The sequence below is a fragment of the Lontra canadensis genome, unplaced genomic scaffold (genome assembly GCF_010015895.1).
Source record: "Lontra canadensis isolate GAN:19392208 unplaced genomic scaffold, GSC_riverotter_1.0 scaffold1, whole genome shotgun sequence".
In the NCBI taxonomy this organism is placed as follows: domain Eukaryota; kingdom Metazoa; phylum Chordata; class Mammalia; order Carnivora; family Mustelidae; genus Lontra; species Lontra canadensis.
The window spans coordinates 76,819,812-76,841,933 of record NW_022630995.1 but is presented as its reverse complement, the minus strand read 5'-3'; positions in this window follow the sequence as shown (position 1 = coordinate 76,841,933).

The following is a 22,122-nucleotide window of genomic DNA, read 5'->3' as shown; positions in this document are numbered from 1 at the left end:
GCTAATAAACATCAAAAGAAAGCTGGGGGTGGCAATCCATATATCAGACAAATTATATATTTAACCAAAGACTATGATAAGAGATGAGGAAGAACATTATATCATACTTACAGGGTCTATCCAACAAGAAAATCTAACAATTGTAAATATTTATGCCCCTAACGTGGGAGCAGATGATTATATAAGCCAATTAATAACAGAATCAAAGAGACACATTGACAATAATACAATAATAGTAAGGGACTTTAATACCCCCCTCCTTGAAATGGACAGATCATCGAAGCAAAAGATCAAGAAGGAAATAAGGGCTTTAACTGACACACTGGACCAGATGGACATCACAGATATATTCAGAACATTCCATCCCAATGCAACAGAATACACATTCTTCTCTAGTCCACGTGGAACATCCTCCAGAATAGATCACATCCTGGGTCACAAATCAGGTCTCAACCAGTACCAAAAGATTGGGATCATTTCCTGCATATTTTTGAACCACAGTGCTCTGAAACTCAAACTCAATCAAAAGAGGAAAGTTGGAAAGAATTTAAATACATGGAGGCTACAAGAGCATCATACTAAAGAATGAATCAGTCAACCAGGAAATTAAGGAATAATTTAAAAGATTCACAGAAACAAATGAAAATGAAAACACAACTGCTCAAAGTCTTTGGGATGCAGCAAAGGCAGTCCTAAGAGGAAATTACACAGCAATACAAGCCTTTCTCAAGAAACAAGAAAGCCCTCAAATATACAACTTAACCTGACACCTAAAGGAGCTGGAGAAAGAACAGCAAGGGAAGCCTAAAACCAGCAGGAGAAGAGAAATAATAAAGATCAGAGCAGAAATCAATGAAATATAAATCAAAACAATAGTAGAACAGATCAACAAAAGTAGGAGCTGGTTCTTTGAAAGAATCAATAAGATCGATAAACTCTTGGCCAGACTTATCAAAAAGAAAAGAGAAAGGATCCAATAAATAAACTCATGAATGAAAGAGAAGAGATCACAACCAACACCAAGGAAATAGAAACAATTTTAAGAACATATTATGAGCAGCTATATGCCAACAAATTAGACAATCTGGAAATAATGGATGTGTACCTAGAAACCTATAAACTACATTAACTAAACCAGGAAGAAATAGAAAACATGAACAGACCCATAACCAGGAAGGAGACTGAAGCAGTCATCAAAAATCTCCCAAACAAACAAGAGCCCAGGGCCAGATGGCTTCTCAGGAGATTTATACCAAACATATCAAGAAGAATTAATACCTATGCTTCTGAAACTATTCCAAAAAAATAGAAATGGATGGAAAACTTCCAAACTCATTTTATGAGGCCAGCATTACCTTAATCCCAAAACCAGACAAAGACCCCATCAAAAAGAATTACAGACCGATATCCCTGATGAATATGGATAAAAAAATTCTCACCAAAATACTAGCTAATAGGATACAACAGTACATTACAAGGATTACCATGACCAATTGGGATTTATTCCTGGACTGCAAGGCTGGCTCAACAGCTGCAAATCAATCAATGTGATACACTACATTAATAAAAGAAAGAACAAGAACCATCTGATACTCCCAACAGATGCAGTAAAAGCATTTGACAAAGTATAAAATTCTTTCTTGATCAAAACTCTTCACAGTGTAGGGATAGATACATCTATCACACTGTAGAGATAGATATTGAGGTCACATACCTCAATATTGTAAAAGCCATCTATGAAAAACCCACAGCGAATATCATTCTCAGTGGGGAAAAACAGAGCTTTCCACCAAGGTCAAGAACACAGCAGAGCTGTCCACTATCATTACTGCTATTCAACATAGTACTATAAATCTTAGCCTCAGCAATCAGACAACAAAAAGAAACAAAATCCATCTGAATCAGCAAAGAAATAGTCAATCTTAGTCTTTGCTGATGATATGACACTTTATGTGGAAAAATGAAAAGACTCCACCACAAAACTGCTAGAACTCATACAGGAATTCAGTAAAGTATCAGGATATAGAATCAATGCACAGAAATCAGTTGCATTTCTATATCCTAAAAAGAAGATAGAAGAAAGAGAAATTAAGGAGTAGATCCATTTACAATTGCACCTAAAACCGTAAGATCCCTAGGAATACATTTGATTTTACAAGGGACTATCACATATATGTAATTTTCACTGGTAAGTGAAGTAGCTAGGTAAGCATTAAAATCCCCAAAGGAATATCAAGGTACAGAAAGATTAAGTCATGCACTAAGGTCATAATAAGAGGCAGTGCATATACTACCAACGATCTTTATGCCCACCCAGAGCTTTCTCTTCTACACCAGTTTCCATAGGGCCAAAAGACTGTTTAATTCAACTTTAATGGTAAGGGGGAAATTGAGGAGAGGAAGTATTTTCCTAAAAACCTAACTCTGTGTGTATGTGGTTGTGTCTACACATGTGCATGTGTATGTGTGTGTGTGTGTTTCATGTGCAAATACTAGTACTCTGTGTTGATATATTTTTTTGAAGATTTTTAATTAATTTATTTGACAGAGAGAGAGTGAGAGACAGAGAGCACAAGCAGGTGGAGAGTGAGAAGCAGACTCCCCATTAAGCAGGGAGCCTGATGTTGGACTTGATTCTAGGATCTTGGGATCATGACCTGAACCAAAGGCAGACACTTAACCAACTGAGCCACCCAGACACCCTGCTAGAGCAGATATTTGGTGGAGCTTTACAAATGTGAAGATAATTTGCAAGACATACATAATATATTTTGATTGAAATATTGTTGAAGTACTTTTTTTTAAAGGCCTTTTCTAGAAATTATACTTGCATTGGGATCCCAGTCCAGTGTCTGTACCATAGAATATATAAGGAATGCATAATAGGGCAAGATAGTGCATTGAGAATCACAAATGATTAAGTTAGCACATTAAAAAATAAAAGATAAAATGTCTTTGCATAAGGCATCAGGAGAAATAAATGTGAATTAAGTATCTCCAATACCTAAAAATAATTGCAGCATATGGTAGATACTCAATAAAGATTTTTTAAACAATAAAAAGGCAAAACTTCTAAGAATAGCCACATAATTATTTCATTTATTCCTCTGCATTGGGGAAAAAAATTTAAAAATTGAACTGGAAAAGAAAAAAATCCATCTCAATAGATTCCTACTACCCTTACAAGATTTATAGGAACCATTTCCTGAAACACTTCATTTATTTTTGTTTCTTTTCTATCTTCAGAGATTAAGCAATATATATCTACATTACATTGAGACAATCAAGTGCTTTTAAAATTCTTTATTAGTGAGATTTATTATTTATCTTAATTTTATTTGTAAATTTTAAATTCGATGCTATCTAAACAGACTGACATTTGTGAATTATGTAATATAATCTCACTTATAATAATGAATAAGACATTTTCAGTGATTTAGTACAGACAGTATTTTCCAAGGGAAAAAAGGACAATAGAGTAGATTGGTTATAATCTGCCATCACCATCACCATCACTCACAAATGCATATGTTATGGGCCTATTTGCACATGATGTTTTGCTGGGTACTTCTTCAAATATCATATTCAGTGAATAAATCAGCAGCTGGATGACAACAGTCTTCCCAAAACAAACAAGCTTTAAAACAATATTGAAATATATGGTTATACAAGAAAAATGCTTGCCTTAAAAATGCAGGATATTATGGGAAGTTAATATAGATATTCAAGATTAAGCTCAACATAAAAGCATGCACTATATTTTGAAAGTGATGCTTATCAGAGAGCTCTTACTCTTCTAAAATGCTTTTGCGTTTACTAGAAACATATCAGCAGGAAGGAAACTTTTTCAAAATATTCCATTCATTGAACTCTTATTTATATAAAACTTTGAATTTTTACAAAAGAGTTCTATACAAATCTTTCAAGTTGCATGTCCTGTTTTAAAACTGTAGGATTTTTCCAATTTCTCCTCAAACAAGTCCCTTCTTTGGTATCTTGGTTACATATTTCAGTGTGTTAAAAAGCAAAACTCAAAATAGGAAATAGCCTGAGTTTATCATGGCACTAAATTACCAGCCCAATTCTATTTTCCCTAATATTAAGGGAGAAAATGTGGCTATGTAGACAATAATTTTTCCCCTTTTAAGAGTACAGTATTTTTGTCTAGTTAGCTATATATCAATCCCAGACTTCATCAGGACCTTTTAAAATACATCTCCTTATTTTCTTACCCAGATTCCATTATTATTCATATTTCATAGGTTCATAATTTTTATTCTGACAATTTGTGAAAACCTACATTATACAATTGAAAAACAAACCATGTCAGTTGTTACTCTTGAAAACATTTTTATTCCACAAATATCAATCATTCAAAATCATGACACACACTTTCTAAAATAGGTGTCAAACTGATGTAGTTTTATCATGAAGGTAATCAAAGGTAATAATCTTCTATATCAAAGAGACTTTTTTTCTTTCCTCTATAATTTTCCCATCCTTCACTGGCTACAAAAGTTTGAAAGTTGACATCCAGGCATCTCTAAGTTTCCAAGATCACCTCCACACATATACTGCAAATAGAGTACTCTCACTTCCCTCTTATTTATATAACGATTCAGAAAGATGTCCTTTTTTGTTATAATTATGGTGAGTTTAGAGACACCATCTGTCTCTAACCAACAAAAATGTTTCTCCTTCTTCCTTCCTTACCAGGAGATCACTCCTTAGCATCTTTTTCAGCTGGATTTTTGTAAAGAGAGACAGAAATGGAAGAGGAATTATTTTCTTTCTTATTAAAAGAGAAGTATGAGAATATTTTCCTATTTGCATTGAGTGTTTACTCAGTAAAGAGAAACAAAATGGTTGGAGTTCCTGCACCATCTTGTGACCATTTGGGATGTGAAGCCAACTAAAATTGGAAACACAAACATAAAACAGACAAGATAGAATATGATATAGGCTAATAAGCTAATGTTATTCCAAATAAAATAAAGATAACTTAGGCAAATGCTAAATTTTATCTTTTTTCCCTATAATTAGTTATGTGTGAACTCTGTGAAAATAATTATTTCCACAAATCCAAATAAGAGAATTATTTAAACCAAGTTATTACAGCCAAGACTCCATTTCCCTTAATACTGTATACATATAAATGTAAAATCATTCTTCTCACAATGTAAGTAATAATTTACTTACTGTACAATACTCATGGATGTGGTTTTCTTTTGTGCCACAGCATAAACATAGTTACATAACTCAGAATAAACCTTTTTTCTCCAAAAGACAGTAGTAGCATTAATTACTTTTGACAATAACAATATAGCATCTTATGTGAATTAAGGTTGGCTCTGAGTAAACTACGACATTAATTTCATATCACTGAATGTTGATTTCATATCACTTTTTGAAATAATTCCTTCTTTCTGTGTATTTCTGACTATATTCCAATAAATAGATAACTTGAGGTATAGAAAACTTGTCTGCCACCACCCCCATGCCTTCCGAAAGCTCAGAATCTAAAACCTAAAATATACTGAAACAATTAAAGATATAATTTAATTAATCCAAATTAATAGATGGCATGCCTACCAAAATCTTTAAATTGAAAAAATATTTTTACACAATTATTAATATGTATATTAGGGAGTTACTCCCAAATGTTCTCCATTATTGAAATACACTTTGAAAAATAAGAAATAGCACCAAGCTTCCTGTTATTATTTTAGGAAATAACTATGGTGTAACCACTTAACATGTTCTTTTCCTTTAACCATTTTTCTTATGACCATTTTCAAATTATGGGAATGTTGCCATTGTGACTAGGATTAACCTGTTTAACTATATCAAGATAAATCACACATATTTTAAAAGGAAACTCACTTCACTGTGTTGAGAGATCAGTCTGATGTTCTCGGTAAGACATTTGGACAGATGATTATAGCTGTTCAGTCAATGCATGAGTCCCATCTCTGCCAAGACTTCCTCCCTCTAGTCATGGATTACTGACCTTTGGGCAGCTGCCTAAGCAAGAGGGAAAAGATGCATGTGTCTCCGTCTGAAATACTCTGTAGTAATTCTAATTGACTGCAGTGATATCTACTGGTGACGGTGGAGAAAGCTGACAGCTGCAGGCCCTGTTGTTGCAGCCAAAAAGCCACTCTTGTGGAGATCTTAGATGAGTATATAAAGTACTTTTACTAGCTCAGCTGGTGAAGTTACTTTAGCTCACTTGGCATGAGCACTGGCCTGAGAATAGTAAATCAGCTCTTAAAAGTATCTTCTTGTCATCTGAATTGTAAATGTTCAGTGAGCTAATACTAATCCTCTTTTATAAATAGAACTGACCCTTCAGAGCTTTAGTGTCATTGAGAAAGTGTTTTCTTTCATTTTGCTAACTTTTCTTTTTCCTTTGCTTATCCCCATTTTACCCTGCTACACACAGAAAGGGGCAATCTTCGAATAGCTCAAGATTAGATATAAAAGAGGACCACAGGTGAACCTATATTAGTGCGCTGACCTTACTCAGAAAAGTGCTGTCAGGAGCTAAACATGAAACTGTAGAGTGGGGGTGGGAGGGGGATCCACTGCCAAAAAACTTAAAGCAAATGAAACGTACTGTTGGATAACCCACAAGGTGCTACTGTTTTTCAGTAGCATGTATAGTCAAACTTTCCCGCAAATTATCTGAAGTTGCTACTGAGACTCTATTTTATTAGATGGGTTAGGGGAATATGGAAGTTTATTATTTTCAATATACTATAATTCATCACTGGGAATGCACTGTTCCACTAGATTACAATGATTTAGTCCTTCTTTAGGCTTGACTGAACATGTTTACACATTTCCTCTATCTAACAATACCTAAAATACTCCTCCAAACACCAACACAAACATCGACAAAGGAATCTAAAGACTCTAAAGTTCTGTTTTTAACAGGAGGCACAAAACTTCAAGTTTTCCAGCAAAGAAAGCATACAATTAACAGAGAAGCTAAGTGAATTTTTTTCTTACTTGAAATACTTAACAGAATGGACTGTGTTTTATTTCCTTTTATATATCCACTGCCTTGCATATAGGACAGTAGAAGTGGTAGATGCTTAATAATTCACTGACAAATAAAATAAGCAAATAAATGACATTTGTGAGTAGTAACACATTCTTGCCATTTCTGAACCTAATTGGAAAATAAAATTGGCAAAATCAAATTTGGATGGTGTAGTGAGATCTACAAAAATAAAATAATTTATCTATCCTTTTAGGATGCCCTTATAAGTGAATTTAATTGCTTGTTTTATCTAATTGGAAAACCTCTAAATATCCCAAAGATTTTTAAGTTTCCCTCATTCATCACATTTTAATATTATCAAAGTATTATAAATTACATGGTTTACACATTTTACTAACAGAGTTCTTTTTAGTATAAGTAATATTTTCTCATTAAAACCTTCTATGTAATTTTTCCCAAAAAACCCATGAATCCTATTTTTCAAATATAGATCTTGTTATCTGTCTTAATTTAAAATTCATACCCTTATAATACTCTCTTTCTATAGGAAAAGCAGAGCAAGTCACTTTCTATACTGATACAGGTTTACAAAAGGATGAATAAAATTCCTTCAGTTATACAATTGTATCAAGCAACATCCTAAGGAGGCAAACTGGTCTTTAAAACGGGTTTTAGTTTTGTGTTCCCAAAATCAGTGCCACAAAGGTTTTCATTATTGCTTATTTTAAATATTTTAAGCACTACTCATTTAAAAATGTCCCTTTAATTTGCCAAGGTCTAGTGCCCTCAGGAACACCTTTTCCTGCAGTTGCTGGAGATGGTAAATAGTAGGATTAGGATAAAAATAAGAAACAGTGCCTGCGAGGTAGAGAGAGCTATTCTATCTGTTCTTGGAAACACAAGTTCCCAAGATGCCATCTATATGTCTCAGTCCATTCATAATGAAAAAGCAAACAAATAAGAAATGTCTACATATCATAACAAGGCATGTTTAAAAACTATTTGGTTGGGATCCAGAACTGCTGAATTGCTTAATTACTCAAATTTAACTCTCTAGAATGATTTCTTATTATATTGACTTATAATGACACTAAAATAGAAATTAAAATGCAAAAAAGCACTTAGGCAATAAAGTGAATAAAATGCAATAGAATAATATCTATGGACAACTCATATGCCTTTTAGAATTATGGCTGCAACTTGGATCTCATTTATTCTGTTATTTCCTTAGTGTTGTAATTAACGACAAAAGTTCACAAGAGAAAGGTCATGTGGAATTTTTATTAACTCTGCAGTCCCCACTCATTTATTTTCCTAATATAATAATCATCTGTAGTTCATCTAAATGTGTGGTTATTTTTCTTAAAGGGCATTATGGTATATGGTTATTTATACTTTCATTTTTCCAGTTTGAATCTAGGATTCTACTAGTTCAATTGTTAAATATTCTGAATCTGTTACCTACCTATAAATACAGGTAATAGTCCTCAATAGCAACTGCTCAGTAATATACCTTTAACTGTGCATTTGTATACTATTTTAGGTATATTTAGGAGTAGATATTATAAGGACATAATGATACACAATTTCAAATTATGAAGAAACAAAGATTGTTTAAAAAGAAAAAAAGACACCTTTGAAAGCATCAGGCTGTGTGACATAAATTCAATTTTAAAAGGTCTTACAAATTGGAAGCTACAACCAAAGTTTTGTGTAGGTTAGTCCTTACGTGTTCATCTTGTATACAGTTCCATTTGTTAAATTATAAGAGAAAATATTATACACTAAGATTATGTTTAATTTTAAATGTGAAAAACAATTAATTGAAAAGAGGGAATCTGACAGGGAAGGACCCCAAACTGAGAAGACTGCAAAGAGTAGTAAGATTGGGGCACGTGGGTGACTCAGTCAGTTTAGCATCTGACTCTTAATTTTGTCTCAGGTCATGATTTCAGCATTGTGAGACTGAGCCCCTGATGGGACTCCGTGCTCAGTGTGGAGTCTGTTTGGGATTCTCTCTCCCTCTCCCCTTCCCCACCTCCCTAAATAAAATCTTTGAAAAACAAAAAAGAAGGGTAGTAAGATGACCAAAAAAAGCAAGCAGGTAAGCATACCACAACCCAATAGTACTAAGACTCAAGGGTTCTGGCAAAATAGTTCACTATCTACAACACAGCAACCAGCAAAGGCATCATCACAGTAATGCAGGTTTTCCTGAGTCTGAGTGCCAGGGGAGAGAAAATAGACCCAGATAGAGACTACATAAAGGTGTGTTGTGCCACAGCAGAGGAGTCTAGGTTCAAGGGCTCAACACTTGTCGTGAGCAGAAAATAAGCCAATCTTCTCTCTTAGAAGTTGCCTAGTAGTCACATGTGATATCCTTGACATACTTAAGTGTCTATGTGACTAACTACTGAAACTGCTTATTATCAGGAGACACTTGAACCTTGCTATTTGTTTGATGTATTAAGCAAAAATGTGCAAGGACACTCAGGAACCCAGGCAGAGTGATCTCCCAACAAGAGCAAACATTATCTGAATCAAATTAATATGAAGCAATTAAATACTGTGACATATCTGTAGCAAATTAAAAAAATGCTAGTTAGTACAATAATTGGTAATCATAAGAGATTAATTTTTAGCCAATAGTTTTAACTTCTTTTACTCCTTAAGGTATCATGCTCTTATTTCTCAATTTTTGGATTTTAGAGGAATGATCTGCCTGTTGAGATATAACATAATTTGCAGACTAATTATAAAGTACATACATACTTATACTGAAATATTATATTTAAAATTTGCATAACATGATGAATGAATCACTATAAGAATTCCATATGAGGAAGCCAAAGCTGGACCTCAACTCAAATAAGTTTAGCTGAAGTTTGGTTTTAACCCAATTATTTCCCAGATAATATGGCAGGTCAAGCCATTATAAATTGAAATTTTATTACCTATTGGCAAAATGTTATAAATGTCATACTGCAAAAAGGTCCAATATGATGAAAATGGTAATAGTGATATCAAAAGTAAAATCAAACAAAGCAATAAAACAATCAAATAAAACAAATCTCAAATTTTTTGTACATAAATATTTGCATTTTTATTTCATTAAATCACTAAATACCCCTTTCACATTCCTAGTTGGGTGAGGGATAGATACATATGCATGGATTTGTGATAAAATGCAAATATCATATGTGTGAATGCACACAGTGCTGACACCATGCAAAAAAACACTGAAGACACAACCTGTGGCTGTGATGGAGGGTGTCCTCCCCAGACAAGGTGTTATTGCTGCACCCTGCAGAAGCTTTCAATGAACAAAAGAAAGAAGAAAAGATAACACTTCAAAGTGAAGGTTATCTTCTCAGAACGTCAACATTCAACTAGATGAACTGTATCTTGGGAGAATGGTAAAGTTGGAAACTTAGGCTGGACCCCTAAACAGGTCTTTGTCATAAAAGCCCTCAAGGTGATTATGTTCTGGCTTAAAGATTTTATCCATAAAGTCACGGGAACGACCAAAAAAAAGACCCTGAATTTAGGAATGACATTTATATAATACATTTTCTTTTAAAGATTTTATTTCTTTGACAGAGACAGATCAGAAGTAGTCAGAGAGGAAGGCAGAGAGAGGAGGAAGCAGGCTCCCTGCTGAGCAGAGAGCCCAATGGGGGACTCGATTCCAGGACCCTGAGATCACGACCCAAGCTGAAGGCAGAGGCTTTAACCCACTGAGCCACCCAGACGCCCCTACATTTTTTGAAATCAATTTTTTATTGATTTCAAAAAACCAATAAAAGGGATTTAAGGAAACCTTAAATCAGTCAATTCAAGAAAGGATATAGTGATAATTATGCAAATGACAAATGACAGGATGCCTGTGGTAGTGATCAGATGAAGAGCTAGTGGAAGACATTTGAAGAGATGTCATCATGACATTCTTGATGGTCAATTAATTGTTGAGGAATAAGCAGTTCAGGAAATTACCAATGTTAATGTAGTTGGTATTATTAACATAATAAAGGCATAATCAATGAGATGGATGAGTTAGGGAAAAGATCAAGTTGGAGACATTGCAGGAGGCTGAATTAATGCTGCCCACTCTTCACTCTTTCTCTCTATATTAGAGTTATGAATTCCTACTCATTGTTATACCACTGGCCCTGAACAAGGAATGCAAAGCCAATTTTACGACCTTAAGCATAATCCAGTGACCATTTTGGTGAAGGAAATGGCAGAAATGATTTTACCATTACCTCATTCAAGTAAAATTTTAAATGTTATGTAATATAGCTTGGGTGCTTGAATTCCTACCCTCTGCCATGAGTATGCCCAGGTAGTGGTCCCAGAATCAGAAGTTATGCAAAATCCAGTAAAGCTTAGCAGACATCCCAGTGATCCATGGGCCTTATATCATATAAACAAGAAATGTTAATTATAATCCGGTGTGAAAATGGTCTTATCACAAAACCTACCTAATATGCAAAATGATGTATAGTTAAGCTTTGCATTTCAGGTTTGAGTTACTTCCCGAGAAACTGAAAAAGAAATGTCCAGTAGGAAGTTGTTTAGGTACAGAAAGTACATAAAATAAGAGGTAAAGGGTGAAGATAAAAAGAGAAAAATGTACCTCTCAAAGTGTCCTGGCAATAGTAAAGAGGATTATTAAATGAGAACCTTTTTCTTGACACTCAGTAAGAAGTTATCTGTAGTACCTCTATCCAAGGATAAAGGTGTCATAGACAGCCCCAAATTTGTTACCAAAGTAAAAAACTTTTTGGATCCAAGAAAAGTAAGAGCAAGGATATATGTTATTGAGATATTTTATATGAGTAGGCTTGTCTTCAGTAAATTAGCATTGTACAATAATGACTTTTGGAAATCCTATTTTATATCCTATTTTATATTATTTTATATTTTATATACTCAGTCTCCCTAGAAATCTTAGAACCATGGGATTGTTGTTTTGTTTTGTTTTGTTTTGTTTTTGAAGAGTAATCCAATAGTGCCTTCAGAAAAGTAGTTGAGTCAGTTTTATTAATGACATAAAGTATTAAGATGTAGGATATCTAAGACATACTGACTTTTATTTTATTTCAATCTAATACAGTCTTAAGCATCAAGTGAATGATAGCAGCTCTCTGAAACTTTCCTGTGAAAGTTCACAACATTAAAGTGTTGCAATGTCTCATTATTTAGCAAGCTAAGTTCTTCCTTTATCAGTATTGCGGATTAATGTTGTCTCTTTCCAAGCCTCTCACCTTCTAAGATTAATTCTGCTGTAAGAGAATGAACCATTTATAGGATGATAACCTTTCCAAAATACAGTTTATCTGGATTCCTGGGTTATTTATGCAAATTATTTCATCCTATTGTAAATTTCCAAGTTAATGGGCAATTTCTAGAGGTTACATGGCCTATCTTTGTTATAACAGTCACAAGTACGTCTATACATGTAATATTTACACCCAAACATTTAAGGAATTTTAAAAAATGAAAATAAAATTATTACAAGAGTTTGTTACTCATTAGCACTTTCAGGAAAGAAAAATACCTTCTTTACTTCTTTATCTCCAGTGCATAGTCAGTACATGGCACATAATAAGCATTGAAGAAAAGGCTGGAGAGTGCATTTCTCAGCCAAGGCAGGTGAAAAATGTGTGTAAGAAAGTATATACAGTACACAAAAGTTGCCTGGAGATACACGGCAAAGATTAGATTTAGCTTGTATTATTAATGAGTTGATTAATGAAAATAAGATAATTAGTGCATAATTTTGAGATGTAGATAATTTTTCAGTCTGACACCAGATACCCAGTCAGGAATATATGCAAGGGTGTGCTCAAGATCTAGAAGCTGAACAATAGTATACAGAAAACCAAGTTATCCTAGAGAGATGAGGGAGTATAATTCTGACACAACATAAACCGGAAGTCAGCTTTCAGAAATCCAAACTAGAAGGTAAATCACCAAGACGTGATTTCAACTGTTTAGCTGATTTTGATAGTCAATCTGTTTTTAAGAACAGGGGCAAAGAATACTTATACTGGAATGTCTCAAAATTAAGAATGATGTGCAGGATCAAACAGAAGAGGATTCCTGCACTGTAGTGGTTTCTCTACATAAACTGTCAAAGAAGTCTGCCTCTCAGAACAAGATATGTTTCAGTAAATGCTGGTGATAATAAAAAAGGAACAAATCCTCTGCAGATCTAAATAGTTTTCAAGCAGGATCGGAGTGGGGAAATACCTCTGCAGTTAATTTTCTCTTGGGATTCTTTCTTCAGTTCCGCTTAAGAATATAATATTGTGTAAGCAGATGTTTTATGGGTTATTAAATATACCTATTTGGGGGGGCATTAATTTTTTTTTTATTTTTTATAAACATATAATGTATTATTAGCCCCAGGGTTACAGGTATGTGAATCGCCAGGTTTACACACTTCACAGCACTCACCATAGCACATACCCTCCCCAATGTCTATAACCCCACTACCCTCTCCTTCCCCTTCTCCCCCCAGCAACCCTCAGTTTGTTTTGTGAGACTAAGAGTCACTTATGGTTTGTCTCCCTCCCGATCCCATCTTCTTTCATTTATTCTTCTCCTACCACCCAAACCCCCCACATTGCATCTCCACTTCCTCATATCAGGGAGATTATATGATAGTTGTCTTTCTCCGATTGACTTACTTCGCTAAGCATAACATCCTCTAGTTCCATCCACATCATTGCAAATGGCAAGATTTCATTTCTTTTGATGGCTGCATAGTATTCCATTGTATATATAAACCACATCTTCATCCATTCATCTGTTGATGGACATCTAGGTAAATATGTCTATTTTTTAAATAAATTTTAACTTTTAAATTCAAAACATTAAGTTTTAAACAATTTGTCATAGCAACTTTATGATTATGGACATTAAAACAAATCTTTATAAGCTCCAAGAATGTAAATGTAGCTCCATTTTACCACCAAATGTTCCATACTTTGTCTTCAGTTTGAAAGTGACAAGTAACACAATTTATGAACATAGAAAAGAAAGTAGAAGAGAAGTAAATTACCTGGTTTAGCTAAAGGATAAAATACAGAATTCTGCACATTGTTATATCTCCTGGAACACCAAAAACTAATTATGAATCTTCAGATGAGAGAGGAAGAAAGATAATTTAAATAACTTACTATTGGCTATCTCATATATACTACTCTAATGATCATAGTAGTTCTTTTAAGATGGAATTATTATTTTCAATTTTCAGACAGTGAAACTAAGGCTCAGAGTGCTCAAGGATACTGTGCAAAATTATATAAATAGCATGCAAATGAGTTTGATATAAACCTACCTCTCTCTTGTTTTATTCATTCAGCAAGCATTTATTAATAATCCAAAGAGGCCAGGACCTTTCTAGGTAAATACAGCTCCAGTAAATTTTGGCATTTTTAATTTTATTTTTTAGGTAAATCATTTAACCTTTTTGAGTGTCAGTTTCTCGATCAATAAAATCGAGATAATTGCATTTCCCATGTGCATTTAAAATACTATACATTAAGCTGTTTTATAAATTAAAAAAGGCTATTCAAATATTAGTTTAAAGTAAATAATTGGTTTCATGTTTTTGTATTAGCATAGGCAAATATTTGTACCTGCAATGGTGAAGATAAAGAATATAATTTAGGGAAAGCATTCAACTATAAACCATTGTCTTAATCCATTTGGGCTAATGTAACAAAATACCACAGGTTGGGTGGCTTCTAAAGAACAAAAATTGATTTCTTACAGTTCTGGAGGCTAGAAAGCCCAAGATCAAAATGCTGGCAGATTGGTGTCTTGTGAGAGCCTGCTCTCATGTTTCTAGACAGGACATTTTTGCTGTGTCCTCACATGATGAAAAGAACTAGGGATCCTGTGGGGTCTCTTAGGAAGGTACTAACCCCAAGTATGAAAGCTCTGCCCTTATAGCCTATTCACTTATCAAATGCCCCAACCCCTAATATCATCAACATATGAATTTGGGTTAGACACAAACATTCAGACCATAATACCAATAAAAATATATAAACACTTCTGTGGGAACAAGACTTGGAAAGAGGAAAGAATAAAATTGTTTGGAAGATACTTTTTGAATTCAGGACAGGAGTTGTCAGTTAGGTTTAGGAATATGTAATTTTTTGGAGATCTGGATAGACTTATAACATTAAATAATGAAAAATTTGATGTCACCTTGAGTGTTGCTGGCCTGTTTTTGCAGTGATTTGTAAGGGTGGGAAATGAATTTTGGCAGTTCAGGAAAAAAGACTTTAAAGTGGGCAAGTCATTAAATAACAAGTGAGGATACTAAGAAGAAAACAGGAAAGAAAAAGAAAACAATAGCAGAGAAAGAGACGTGGAAGAAGAAGAAAGAAGTACAGAAAAGGAGCAAGAGGATGAGTGGTAGCAGAAACAACTGGTGAAGATCTTAGCATCATTTACACTGTGCTGATTTGCTGTAAAGGGAATTTCTTCATACATGAACATTGATATTGTTTGGATAATATATAAAATATAATCTTAGGAAGGCTTTATAAGATAGGATAATACTGTCCACAATTTAATTGGGTGTAACATAAAGATCAAGAATTCAGATCTCCTAAATTATTATGTTGACTTTTTGGAAGCTTCTTCATTAAAGTTCACATAATGCCTTAAAATCTTACATATATCATGTTAATTGTTTTTTCAGAAAATATCTAAATTTGAACATTAACTAAGTAAACAATAAATATTACTATCAATACCCAATCTAAGAAAATCATTTCTCATATTTATAGTTCAGACATAAGGTTAAGGAGTTGTTGCTCTAATTCAGAATTATTTTGTATTGCGGAGCCAAAATTATAAGGCATTCTTCCAGAATTAAAACAAACAAACAAACAAACAAACAAAACAAAACAAAATCATAATTGTTCTTATGGGTAAGATGGATAAAAATGAGGGAACCAAGCACTTAAAGTCAGTAAATCAGGGTGCCTGGGTGGCTGGTGATTGGGCGTCTGCCTCTGGCTCTGGTCACAGTCCTAGGGCCCTGGGATCCAGCCCCACGTCAGGCTCCCTGCTCAGCAGGAAGCCAGCTTCTCCCTCTCCCACTCCCCCTGCTTGTGTGCCCTCTCTTGCTATCTCTCTGTCAAATAAATGAATAAAATTTAAAACATAAAATAAAAAAATAAAGTCAATGAATCCACATAGTAATAATTTAGGCTGATTTAAGGAATTGGTCTTTGTTTTGCTATTGATATACACTTAAATTCTTATTTATTTTATATCATAACCAATTAATTATACATTAATGACTAGTTAGAAAAAGTAAAAACATCATAAATTTTAAGGAATCAAAAGGGACATAAGAATTATATGTTTCAATGTAATTAAAATTTTATAGCATCAATACTATTTATTCAGATGATATCTGATATGAAAAACTGATTATATAAAACATAAAATGCTGGGTAAAATAATTTAATATGCTTCCAGATATGTAAGTCCAAAGAAAATTAACAGAGTCCAGGAAACATAATGGAATGTGGTTTCAGAAATGTTATTAAGCAATGAAATTGCCAGATACCATCAGGGAATATATAGGACCTAAGTAGTAGATTTCTTTCATATAAATAATAGGAGCTCCAAAAAGGTAGGTAGATGAATTTGAGAATACAACACACAGAGCTAATCTTAGGATGAAGTAAATACCTTGGAAAAGGTAGGAAGAAAAGAAGAGAAGAGAAGAGAAGAGAAGAGAAGAGAAGAGAAGCGAAAAAGAAAGGAAGGAAGGTAGGAAGGGGAAAGAAAGAAGAAAAAAGAAAGAAAGAAAGAATAAACAAACTTGCAGATCACAAAGAAAATTTTAAACCTGTCTTGTTATTTGGTGATGTTTAAATAAATAAATACGTACATACCTACATACCTTTTGAACTATAATGGACATTTTAACAGTGGTTTAACACTGTAAATTCAAACTCAAATCTGTTACTAACTCAAGATTTTTAATTTAACAGAAACTGGGCTTGAAACTTTCCCAGGAACAAGATAAGATCAAGTGCAAGTTCTTTTGGTAGAACCACAATGACCGTCATCCTCAAGAATTACCACAGATAGAATAACTCTGTGTTAAGAAAAGTGAAATAAGAAAAACAAAGTATAAATCGAGAACCCTAAACTATTAAAAATGGTTAGGCAACCCTGTCATTTAGTCAAATGGAAAATTTAGAAACAATGCTAAAACACACACATTTTTGAAAATGGTGGTCTTAAACATCAGGTTAGACATAGATGAAAACAGAATTAATAAAATTAAAATTGGAAACAGAAAATTCAAGCTCTATACTCCAGAGTTTCTAGGGATAGATCTTTCAAAAATGAGTACAATCACTTAATGAAAGTCAGCATTCTTGGCACCTGGGTGGTTCAGTCCGTTAAGCATCTGCCTTTGGCTCAGGTCATGATCTGGAGTCCTGGGATGGAGCCCCACATCAGGCTACTGCTCAGTGGGAAGTCTGCTTCTCCCTCTCCCTCTGCTATTCCCCCTCGCTCATGCTCTCTCCCTCTCTGTCTTTCTTAAATAAATAAATAAATAAAAATCTTTAAAAAGAAAGAAAGAGGAGAAAGAAAGAGGAAGGAAGGAAGGAATGAAGAAAGGAAGGAAGGAAAAGTCAGCATTCTTCAGATTTAGGAAGTCTTAAGAATCTTACCACAATAAATACAAATATATCCATGCCTAGTAACTTAAGTATGAAACCAAAGTTGACCAGTGAAAGTAAAAAGTCATAAATCAGCAATAGGGAAAGAAAAAGTTTTCTGCAACTGATAAACGAATTAAATAATTGACTTTTTAAAAGCAACAATGGAAGTCAAAAGAAAATGGAATAAATCTCTGTTGGGAAAGGTAACCACTTTAAAGCATAGGAGTGTAACTGCATTGAGCTTTATTTCACTGAAGTTTTTTTATACAAACATAATGCATTCCTACACATAATTAGTATAAATAAGTTTAACCTCCTTAAGTTAGAGACAACAAAACTAAATTACAACAACAGTCCATGTAAATTGGGAACCCAGTAATTCTACTTTATTTTTTTGCATGGCATGTAAAAAACTTTAATTTTTAAATTAATTTACAAACATGCTAAAAATATGGAGTACCTTAAACTGGAAAAAGAGAGGCAGAAAGTATACATACATTCAGAAGGAACATTTAATAATAAAGGGGGTAAAAACCTCAATCAGACCTAAAGAAAGCTGGAAAAGAATAAAATAGAGCAAAATAAAATGAGACAAAGAGAAGCAAACAAAAGGCAAAATATAATATAACTATATGAATAGCTATAATATATGGAATGGAAATGGACTGAGTCATATGCATACAATTTTAAAAAATAACCTTCAATAATGTTTCCAAATTAGTGTGACATAAACATTTCAGATGATCAGACCTACAGTAATAACTAAAAAAAAAGGAATTGATAAAATTTTAAAATCTTTTATATACAATATAATGTATTATAATGAATATACATTTTTAATTTATAAATGATTTGGTTTTATGATATATTATGTAACATATTAATATATAAAATAATTTTTATTTATCAGTTCCTTTATATATAAATAAAGGTATCAGTGTGAACTTCAAATACAGAGGTGTCTAAACAAACCAAATCCATATAAGAAAGAGCGTTCCTCAGTTTGCAGGTATCAGTGGCTTTCCTCAGAAATGTAAACACTTTATTTTGCGCATAGGGATCAGATCGGGCTCAATGTAGTCATCAAAACTCTTCAGGGCATGTAACTTGGGCTTCCAAGAAGCAACATTAAACTGAGTTAAAAATGCAAGTGTTATGGAATGCATGTTTATGCCTCCTTGACCCAAATTCATATGTTAAAATCCCAAACCTCAGTGTAGCTATATTCAGAGATGGAAGGCTCTAAGGAAGTAATTAAGGTTAAATTAGGTCATAAGGATGAGGCACTGGTTTTATATAATTAGCGTCCTTTTAAGACATAAGAAAATACATTTCTATTTTTGAAGCCACCGAATCTATGGTGTTTTGTTATGTACCAAAAAGACATTTATTAGAAAGTAATGTTTATGAAATATTAAAAAAAGAAGTAAGCAGGATTGGGCAGGAAGGGACTTTTTCTTTATGTTGAAACATTTTTTTAATTTAAATTCAATTAATTAACATGTAGTGTTTTAAACAAGACTTAAACAAGATTTGAATTCACTTCAGATAGCATGTATATTAAACACTATTTATACAACCTCAGAAAACCTACTCTCTCTAGGTGCCTGTGAAACATTCACCAAAATTGACAACAGACTATTCTCATTAAGCAATTTTCAAAAAAATTCACAATCATTTGGACTGAGTAATAACATCTTGAATGATACAACCAATTAAGTTTGTGGCAAGCCCCTAAACCAGTGCTCAGAAGAACTTTGTCACTTTAAATGATATCTTACAAAGAAGTAAAATTTAAAATCAATTATATGAACTCATCTCTCAAGAAACCAGACCAAGGAAAGCATATTCATCTCCAAAATATTAGAAGGAATAAAATTATAAGTATAAGGAAAAAATAAATGGAATGGAAAACAGATATAAATAGAATAAATCAATAAACCAAAAAAAATTTGAAAGAGTAATAAAATGCAACTCTTTAGCAGTTTTGATCAAGTAAATAAAATAGCAAAAACAAATTATAATTAGTAAGGAAAGGCACACATCATTACAAATCCTAAAAAAAATTAAAAGGCTATTATAAGCAGTACTATATCAATATATTTGATGATTTAAATAAAAGGAACAATGCCTGGAAAAAAGAGACATTAATGAAACGGACACAAAAAGAAAAAAAAAGACAATTTAATTGTTATAGATCAGGTGTCTAGGTGGCTCAGTAAGTTAAGAGTCTGCTTTCAGCTCAGGTCATGATCCTGGAGTCCTGAGATCCAGCCCCACATCTGGCTTCCTGCTCAGAAGGGAGTCAGCTTCTCCCCCTGCCCCTCACCCTACTCATGCTCTCTCTCTTGCTCTTGCTCTTGCTCTTGCACTCTCTTAAATAAATAAATAAAATCTTTGTAAAAAGTTCTAGATTATACATATAGATAAAGACACTATATGAGTTTAGGATTACTATAAAGTTAATTTCATTAATACTGTGTGGTATTCACAGGAGGGCTAAGCATGTCAGTGGAGCAGAAGAGATAGCACAGTAGGCCCTCACTTCTATGGTAACTCAATAAAAACATCCAAACAATTCCATGGAGGAAAGAATATACTTTCAATAAATGAGGCTGCAGCAACTGGAAATCCAGAATGGAATTCATTAGCCTTGACTCCGACCTGTCAGTGTTATAAACTTAATTCAAGATGAAACCTAAATACAAAGCTAAACTATGAAGCTTCTAGAAGGAAACACTGGAGAATATAATCATGACCTTGTGTTAGAAAAAGGTTTCTTAAAAAGGACATAAAAAGTACAACAGGAAAAAATGACAAATTTGACCTTATCAAAATTATTAAAAATCTTATTAAGTACACTACGAAAAAAGTAAGAAGGTAAACCACAGAAGGGAAGAAAATACCTGAAATTCAAATATCTGCCAAGGATTTCATATTAAGAATATAGAAATTATACAAATTAATAAGAAAAAGCAAGCAACCCAATTAAAAAATGAGCAAAGGATTTGAAAATTCTCTCCTAATGTAGAATATTCAAATAGATTATATGCACATGAAAAGTTGTCAAACATGACTATTCCTTAGGGAAATGTAAATCAAATCACAGTCAAAAACAACTAGTCACTCATCCAAACAGGAAATCAAAACTATTTACAATCCCAAATTAAAATCACAATGAGAGACTGTTAGACACCTATTAGACATTGAAAAATATGTATATTGCTATCATGCCAACATGCTATATACCCAAAACCTAGGAATAATACAAAAGTCCATTACATGGAAAATGGAACAAACTACAGTGCTAAATTCATTCAAAGGAATATTAAGCAGTAATAAAGATCAAATTATGGATAAATGTAATAACATTCCCAGGTGTTCCATTATTACAAAATTTCTTTTATTACAATAAAAGAAATTTTGTAATAATGGAACACCTGGAAATTTTATATACTCTTGTTAGGGATTTAAAATGGTATGTCCGGGGCGCCTGGGTGGCTCAGTGGGTTAAAGCCTCTGCCTTCGGCTCAGGTCATGATCGTAGGGTCCTGGGATCGAGCCCCACATGGGGCTCTCTGCTCGACAGGGAGCCTGCTTCCTCCTCTCTCTGTGCCTGCCTCTCTGTCTACTTGTGATCTCTGTCTGTCAAATAAATAAATAAAATCTTAAAAAAAAAAAAATGGTATGTCCACTTTGGAAAACAACTTTATAGTTTAATAAATACTGAAATATAGCCCTACCATTTAGCACATTCTACTATTATTTATCAAAGTGAGCCAAGGGACATAATTAAAAAGAAGCAAGAGAAAATGTGGTTTTTTTTGGGGGGGAGGAGGGTGAGTATGATGGGTAGGTATATTCTCTTGATTATGGTTATGATTTCATAGCTGTATACATATGAAAAACTTACCAAATTATACACTTTAAACAAAGTTTAATGTACATAAGATATATCTTAAAGATGTTAAACACACATTTATGACGTTTTTGGAATTTGCTACTAAAGTTAAAAACATACATACCCATAACCTAACAATTCTACTTCTGGAGAAAGGAGGGCCTATGACCGCAAAAATACTTGTACAACAAGATTTATAGTACCTCTATTCATCATAACCAAAACCTAGGAATAACGCAAATGTCTACTGCATGTAAAATGGAACAAACTATGATGCTAAATTCATACAAAGGAATACTAAGCAGTAATGAAAACCGAATTATGGATAAATGAAATAACACTTTGCAATAAAAGAAATTTTGTCTTTATTTGGTTGGCTGTTACATAATACAAATTAATAATAATATAATAATATAATAATATAATAATATAATATTATGTTATAATTTTATATTATATTATTATAATATAATATAGTAATATTAAAATCACAT